The sequence below is a fragment of the Sceloporus occidentalis genome, unplaced genomic scaffold (assembly GCF_023333645.1).
Source record: "Sceloporus occidentalis isolate IW3139 unplaced genomic scaffold, rSceOcc1.0.p SCAF_30, whole genome shotgun sequence".
NCBI classification, from domain to species: domain Eukaryota; kingdom Metazoa; phylum Chordata; class Lepidosauria; order Squamata; family Phrynosomatidae; genus Sceloporus; species Sceloporus occidentalis.
The window spans coordinates 6,103,821-6,111,643 of NW_028317010.1; positions in this window are offsets into that span (position 1 = coordinate 6,103,821).

Genomic DNA, 7,823 nt, shown 5'->3' on the forward strand with positions numbered 1-7,823 from the left:
TATTAAGTGCATATATATCTATTGTATATATTTACTAGTATTTCCAGCACCTAGGAATCTATAACTGCTGCGTAATTGACCATTCTATTTTGAACTGGATATACCCTTTAATCTACTATTGTGAACTTTTTAAATAACATTACTGTGATATAACATGGAAGACTTTCTGCTACAAGCAGGGGCATTGGCCTCACAGGCAGAAATGAAACAATTCACAGAGGAAGAGGCTAAAGACATTTTATGGAACATGTGCATTTACATTTTTTTAAATATTTTTTTTCATCAGATTACTTGTAAGTGACAGGTTTAGGCCGCTGACATCAATCAGGGAGACCGATCAATAATCAACGACTTAAAATGTCACCGACAAGTGATCAGGTAATAATTATGATTTTTTCATTTTATTAATAATTTGTGTTTTTTCATAATTACCCTAGATGACCCCTCTCTCTTTGTAGAGCAGGGTCATCCGTGGGCTGCCATAATGATCCGATCACTCCTATTGGCCAGGGGCGATCTGATCAGCCCAGCATTTGACCTGGAAGCACCCTGGACTTTCAGGTCAGTGCTGTTATTTTTTTTTTTATTATTATTATTATTTTATTAATTTTTTTTTATTTATTTATTTATTTATTTTTTTATTATTATTATTATTTTTTACATTTTTTTTTTAACTCTTTCAATGCTGATGCTCCATTGAAGCACAGCATTAATTGATATTTAGTCCCCACAAGCTTGTGGGGACTAATATTAACCCCTGCAATGCTGCGATGGGGGTCATACACAATCGCAGCATTGAAGAGGTTAATTGAGGAAGAGGGGGGTAGGGGTTAACTGAGGAAGGGTGGGGGTGGGGGTGGGGGGGTCTGGTCTCCACACTCATGTGGAGACCAAAGAACCCTGTCTCCCTGTCCCTGAAGCTGCCTCTGGCAGCTGGGACACAATCTCCAATAGACTGGAGATTGTAGGGGAGGAGTCTCTCTAATCAGTCCTACAGGACTGATCAGAGGACTTCTGGGGGCTCGTTTTTGCTGTTGCTGGTCTGCCTGGGCTTCCAGGCAGACCACCAGCAGCAGAACCCCCTAAAAAACGGGAATTAACCCCTTCAATGCCGCGATCGCGGCATTGAAGGGGTTAACGCTGCACTGACGCTCTCATGGAGCGATCAGGCAGCAGGGGGGTGTTGGATCAGGTCCCCACACTTGTGTGGGGACCCATTCAATACCCCCCCTTCCCTGAAGCTGCCTGTGGCAGCTGAAACAGCGATTGCAGATTTTTCTGCAATCGCTGTTTCTGCCTACAAAATCACTCAGTGGGAGTGATCGTGGGCTTGGGGGCGGGCTTAGACAGGATGTGCTGTCTGCCCAGGAGTCCTGGGCAGACAGCAGCAGCAGCGCCCCCACGATCACCGCGATTGTGGTGATGTGGGGGCGTTTTTTGGAGGAGACGTACCTGGTACGTCCCGGTCTACCGGTGACTGTTAACCAGGAAGTACCAGGTACGTCCCGGTACTGAAGGGGTTAAACACAGGACCCTCACTCACGAGTTTCTCCAATAAGTAGGCCTGTGGGAACTCCTTAAGTCCAGATGATTTCTTGTGATGTTGTTCCGATCAGAGTATATCATGGAGTTCTGCCTTGAGGTCGCTGCTTTGTCCCTAAATCAGACTTTTGCAAGCAAACGCCCCTCTGACCACATGACTGATTATATGACACCATCCCCAAGAATCGGGTCCTATCTTTGATGTGCCAATAAGTTATGGTGGGGTAAAGGTGATGGAAACCCCTCCACTTAAGATAGGAATGGAATTCCTATAACTAAGGATCCTTATCTGTTAGGCCATGAATCACCACAGGGGTCCTTTGGGAAGATGACACCTCTAGCCAGAACAGATACAGAGGGCATTCACAAAGAAACACATTAAATCAACCTCAGATTAACTAATTGAATGCTTAAACAAAGAAACTAACCACCTCTGCTGGGTTACCCTTCCATGCATCCACTACGTTATATGAGTTAATCATGACAGCCCCCCCTAGGATATTCCTTGCCCCCCCTGTTGCCCCCCCGCCGAGGTGCCGTCGCTAGCAGTCCCAGTCAGGTGCTAACGACGGCACCATGCCGTCACTAGCACTACCCTACCTTGATGGAGGTCTGTGGACCTCCATCACCACTTACCCCGGCGATCGGCCCCTCAAACTGAAGGGCATCACCTGGGCCACCCGATCCGCCCGGTGACGTCTCGCGCAATGACGCGATGACGTCACCGCGCAACTTTATTAACAACTGACAATTGTCAGTTAAAGAGGTATGGGGGCATGCTGCTTAGATGCCTGTATCTCAGGCATCTAAGCAGCTACAGACCCCCAACATATACCATTGGAAAGGTATATAGATTGTAAAAAGAATAAAAAATATTAAGTTAAATAATTAAAAATTAAAAAAAAAAGTTTAAAAAAAGAATTAAACATAAAGTAGTTTAACTTAAAAAAAAAAAAAAAAAGTTTAAGTATTCTAGCTAAATGATCCACTGTGGTAGCCAATGTTACCACAGTGATCATATAGCTATAAAAAGTCACATTCCCTTTTTAAAAATGGCCGATACTAATTTTTAATCCCATGATCCCTTTGATCATGGGGTTAAATTTAGCCAACGGCAATTTTTGAAATCCTGATGAACTGCAAATATTAATAAAATCAGCCATTAAGCCGGTGTGGTACGCGAGTAACCATCTTATCCCTGGAGCGCCTTGCATTTTTACTGCAAAACTTATTTTTGCTGTAAAAGTGATTTTTTTTCTCCCTTTACCATCATTTCTTTGGGATTGTAAGGGGAAAGAATGGTGTGTGCTTCTGTGAGTGAATGTATGGAAAGTATGGTGTGTGCTTCTGCGAGTGAATGGAGATATGAAAGGCGTGTGAATGATCAGTAATTAGGGTTGAAGCCTTGACGTGGCATTACTGCTCATGTAGGAAGTTAAATTATGGTACATAAAGTACACATTTGCAAGAACTACACCCCTTGGCGCATCAAATGAGGGGCTGTATGTGTTTCTAGTACAAACCTGGAGTGCGCAAGACACAAATGAACATGTCGCTATGGTTAGAAAAAACATTTTCTAGCCAAAGCGACATATTCCATCATTATTTGTGCAGTCAACTTTTGTCCTAGAAATACATGTAGCCCCTCATTTGAAGCTCCAAGGGGCGTAGTTTCTTAAAATGGATGAATTGTCGGAATGAGGGAGAGCATGAGTTAATATGTGGATGAATTGTCTGAATGAGGGAGAGCATGAGTTAATGTGTGGATGAATTGTCTGAATGAGGGAGAGCATGAGTTAATATGTGGATGAATTGTCTAAATGAGGGAGAGCATGAGTTAACATGTGGATGAATTGTCTGAATGAGGGAGAGCATGAGTTAATGTGTTTGTGTGTATCATAGATGTATAATTGTGGAAGGGCAAAGATGACACTAGCAGGATGTTTGAGCCTTGGGGACCAAGATGGCACAGGCAGGTCAAATCTTATGTGTGTTATCTGGGTGCTGGTCAGGTTCTATGTGGGCAGTGTTGACGCCAGGGCTGACTTTGGGGTGTGCAACCTGTGATCTATGCCTGTAATTTAGGGGGTTTAAAATATAAATGTTTTTATGTGAATTCCAATTGACCTACACCTGCAAAGCTGGGTTTCTGTGTTATTCTGTAGATCCATATCTGCTATGCTATGTTTCCATACATTATTTATGTATACCTGCAAATACAGGGTTTGTATGTCTTGTTCAGTTGATTAATACCTGCAATGCTGTTTCCATGTATTTATTTGATCTATACCTGCAATGCTACATTTCATATATTATTATTGTATACCTGCAAATACAGGATTTGTATGTCTGATTCAGTTTATTTGATATATACCTTCAGTGCTGAGATCACAAGTGAATTTCAATTGATCTATACATGCAAAGCTGGGTTTGTGTGTTAGTGTTGATCTATACCTCCTATCAGCAGCAGGATATAATATTTATATATATATATATATTTAAAACACTTTCAAAAAGAAGGTCAGCACTCCCGGGCTTGGAATATTTGGAATGGTGTGCAATGGACTCTGTGAGTAAATGGATATTGATATAGGACTTGTTGCAGTCTTGTCCTACCATTAGCACCCACCATATATAATGTATCGAGTATTGCCCTTTAAAATTGAATGGGAACTACAGGATTAATCTAATCACCATTGGATATATTGAATTGTGGATTCCTCTATTCATGGAATATACATTGCTGCACTGAAAGACACTCTTGCACTTTATTTTTGTGAAATACTGAAAACTGCAATTTCTTTGGGACTGTGCAATAACATTTGATGCTGCTAATTCAAACTACTTTGACTGCTGCTACACCTGTTTGGAGGTGTTATTAGGATCATTTTGATTGCTGCTATATACTTGGACTGGTTTATATTAAGTGCATATATATCTATTGTATATATTTACTAGTATTTCCAGCACCTAGGAATCTATAACTGCTGCGTAATTGACCATTCTATTTTGAACTGGATATACCCTTTAATCTACTATTGTGAACTTTTTAAATAACATTACTGTGATATAACATGGAAGACTTTCTGCTACAAGCAGGGGCATTGGCCTCACAGGCAGAAATGAAACAATTCACAGAGGAAGAGGCTAAAGACATTTTATGGGACCGTACTAGCTTAGATTTACCCAACAGCACCACTTCTAAAGATGTGGGGGTGCAATTATTAAGGTTAAAAAAGAGGGAAATTGACCTGGATCTACATGGCCTGTTTCTTTCTGATTACTATAAGGCTAAACAAATCCCTAGAGGCTTCAGAGTGAATAACATTCCAACTATTGGCAGATTAAAGCCTGGTGTATGCAAAGAGTGGACATCAGTTCTCAATAAGTGTTCATTTGATCTAATGCTCATAATTATAAAGGATGTGAGAGCTGATCTCATGGTAACAAGACAAAAAATAGCTGAATTGGAGTGTCTACATGCAGTAGAACTTTCATCTACAGAGGGGCTATTCACTTTACAAAAAATAACAGAGGATGCCACCAGATATAAAAATGAGCTTATCCGATTTAAGAGACAGAAAATGGAGAAAGTAAAACAAGACTACCAGGGCCATCGTGTCTATAGGTGGCTGTCGGGAGACCTGGTAAGACCTAATAGATCCCGGAGACGTATTATGAAACCGAGAGTAACCACCATAGATGTAACATCTGGTGAATCAGCATCAGAAAATGAAAATCAGACGGCTCCTAGTGATTTTTTAGGGGCACAGGGGGGAGGCACGTGCGGCACCTTAACCAGGAGCCAAACAAAAGAAAAAGGAGGAGACGCACAAGGAGGGGACAAGGGACAGGTAAACTACAGAGGCAAGGGACGTCCTCCACACAGGAGGTAATGCCAATATATAACCTGTCCGAACACATTTTAACCCCTGAGGAAACACAAGTACTTTCTAAAGGCCTTTCATTTGTGCCTACTGAACTACCTGATTTGTTCAAATTGAATGTGGAGCTATATCAATTTGGCAGACAGATGCGATTGAAAGAATTTTTTAAAGAATCAACAGGAACTGAACCTAGACAAGAAATAGCAGCAAAAAATATCAGTAAGAAGGATGAATTTAAAGTCAAGAGTAAGTTTGACCCTTTGCCGAATCATGCTTCCATTAAAACATTTTTGAATACAATAAAGGTGGAAACTACAGAGGCTATCAAAAAGATGGAAAAACCAAAACAGAATCTGACAAAGAAAGAGAGAGCAGCTATCAAAACTTTGAGGATGGACAGTAACATAACAATACGACCAGCCGATAAAGGTGGTGGAATTGTCATCCAGAACTATGTGGATTATTCCAAAGAATTGCATACTCAGTTAAATGACAAGCATACGTATACGGAATTAACGGGTGATCCAACTAGAATGGTACAAACCAAGGTGGAGGAGACCCTAAGTATAGGACTGCGCATGGGAATCATTGATATGAAATTGTACGATTACCTGATTAAGAAAAATCCACGTACCCCAATTATTTATAGCTTGCCAAAGATACACAAGCATGCTCAAAGACCACCTGGACGCCCCATCGTTTCGGCGATAGGTGGTGTCCTTGAACCAATAGCGAAATGGCTTGATGCACAATTCAAGGATTCTGTTGAGGCTATCCCCACAATCATAAAAGACACAGGTTCTTTGATACATCAACTGGACTCTATAAATGAGGATCTGCATAACGTCATTTTAATATCCATGGACGTTAGTAGTCTATATACGGTCATCCCTCATGAGGAGGGTGTGGAAGCAATGAGAAGGCTACTCTTAGATTCATCTTTATATCATGGTCCCCCCCTGGAATTTACTTTGGAGTTACTAATGATCACACTACAATACAATTATTTCCGCTTCGAGAGTAAGTGGTATATACAAAGGTCGGGAACATCGATGGGAGCAGCCATGGCGCCCATGTATGCTAACGCATACATGTATGAAGTAGAAAGACGTACATGGTTAAAAACACATGCAAATAAAATCTTGAGGTATTTTCGATATATCGATGATGTGTTGGTACTATGGAGGGGTACCGTTGAGGAAGCGGAGATGTTTGTTGTGGAGATAAATTCTCTACCAACCCCTATTAAAGTTATTGCTCAAATAAGTTCATCAACAATCAATTATCTTGATTTATCTATTTACATCGAAAATAATAAACTAAAGTATTCCATGTATAGTAAGCCAACGGATAGAAATACTCTACTACATGCCGAAAGTGCACACCCTAATCATTTGAAAAGATCCTTACCGTATTCACAATTCATTAGAGTGATCAGGAATAATACGGATGAAGATAAGAAACAGGAACTGTTGCAGTTGATGTACAATAAGTTTATGGCAAGAGGTTATACTACCAAGATCTTGACAGCAGCTATGGAAAAAGCCACACAGTCGCATACGAAAGTTGATAAATCTTTGAATACACAAATGGTATGTACAACCACATACAATGCTGGATCTCAACATTTAACTAGAAGCATTAGGAAGAATTGGAACATGCTCACCTGCGACGCTTCCTTGCCTCAGGCATTACATCAGGCCCCGCTAATGAGTTACAAGAGACAAAAGAATCTAAGGGACCTCCTGGTACAGACTGACCAGGTAGAGAGCTACTCAGAGGGTCGAAGTAAATTTAAGAATTATGGGAGTGTCAGATGTTTGGGATGCGTCACATGTGGACATATGACTCCAGGTAAAACATTTGCACACCCACATACGGGCAGAGTCTACAACATCAGACATCGGATCACATGCAAGACAGAGTATGTGATCTACAAGATACAGTGTCCCTGTGGCCTTGCATATATAGGCAAAACAGAAACTACTCTAGGTGAGCGCATTAGGGGTCATAGATCCAGTATTCGGGTAGCTTACAGGGATGGGGAGTCTGATAAACCTGTGGCAAAACATTTTTTGGATCTTAAACATCCTCTGACATCCCTCAGGTTTATAGCAATTGACCACATCCCGGAGTTATTAAGAGGGGGCGACCGTGGAAGGCACCTATTACAGAGAGAAACATACTGGATCTTTCATCTAAAGACAATGTCCCCCTTTGGATTGAATGAAAAGCTTACATATACATCGTTTTTATGAGTTATCTCGCAAACTGTATATAGTTAGTGTCCAATGCCTGTATGCGGCATTTTGGAGTAGGTATTTGGGGAGTAGAATACTGTATGTGACTGATATGTAACCCTTTTATTAAGCTTAGAACGTATTAGTGGATACT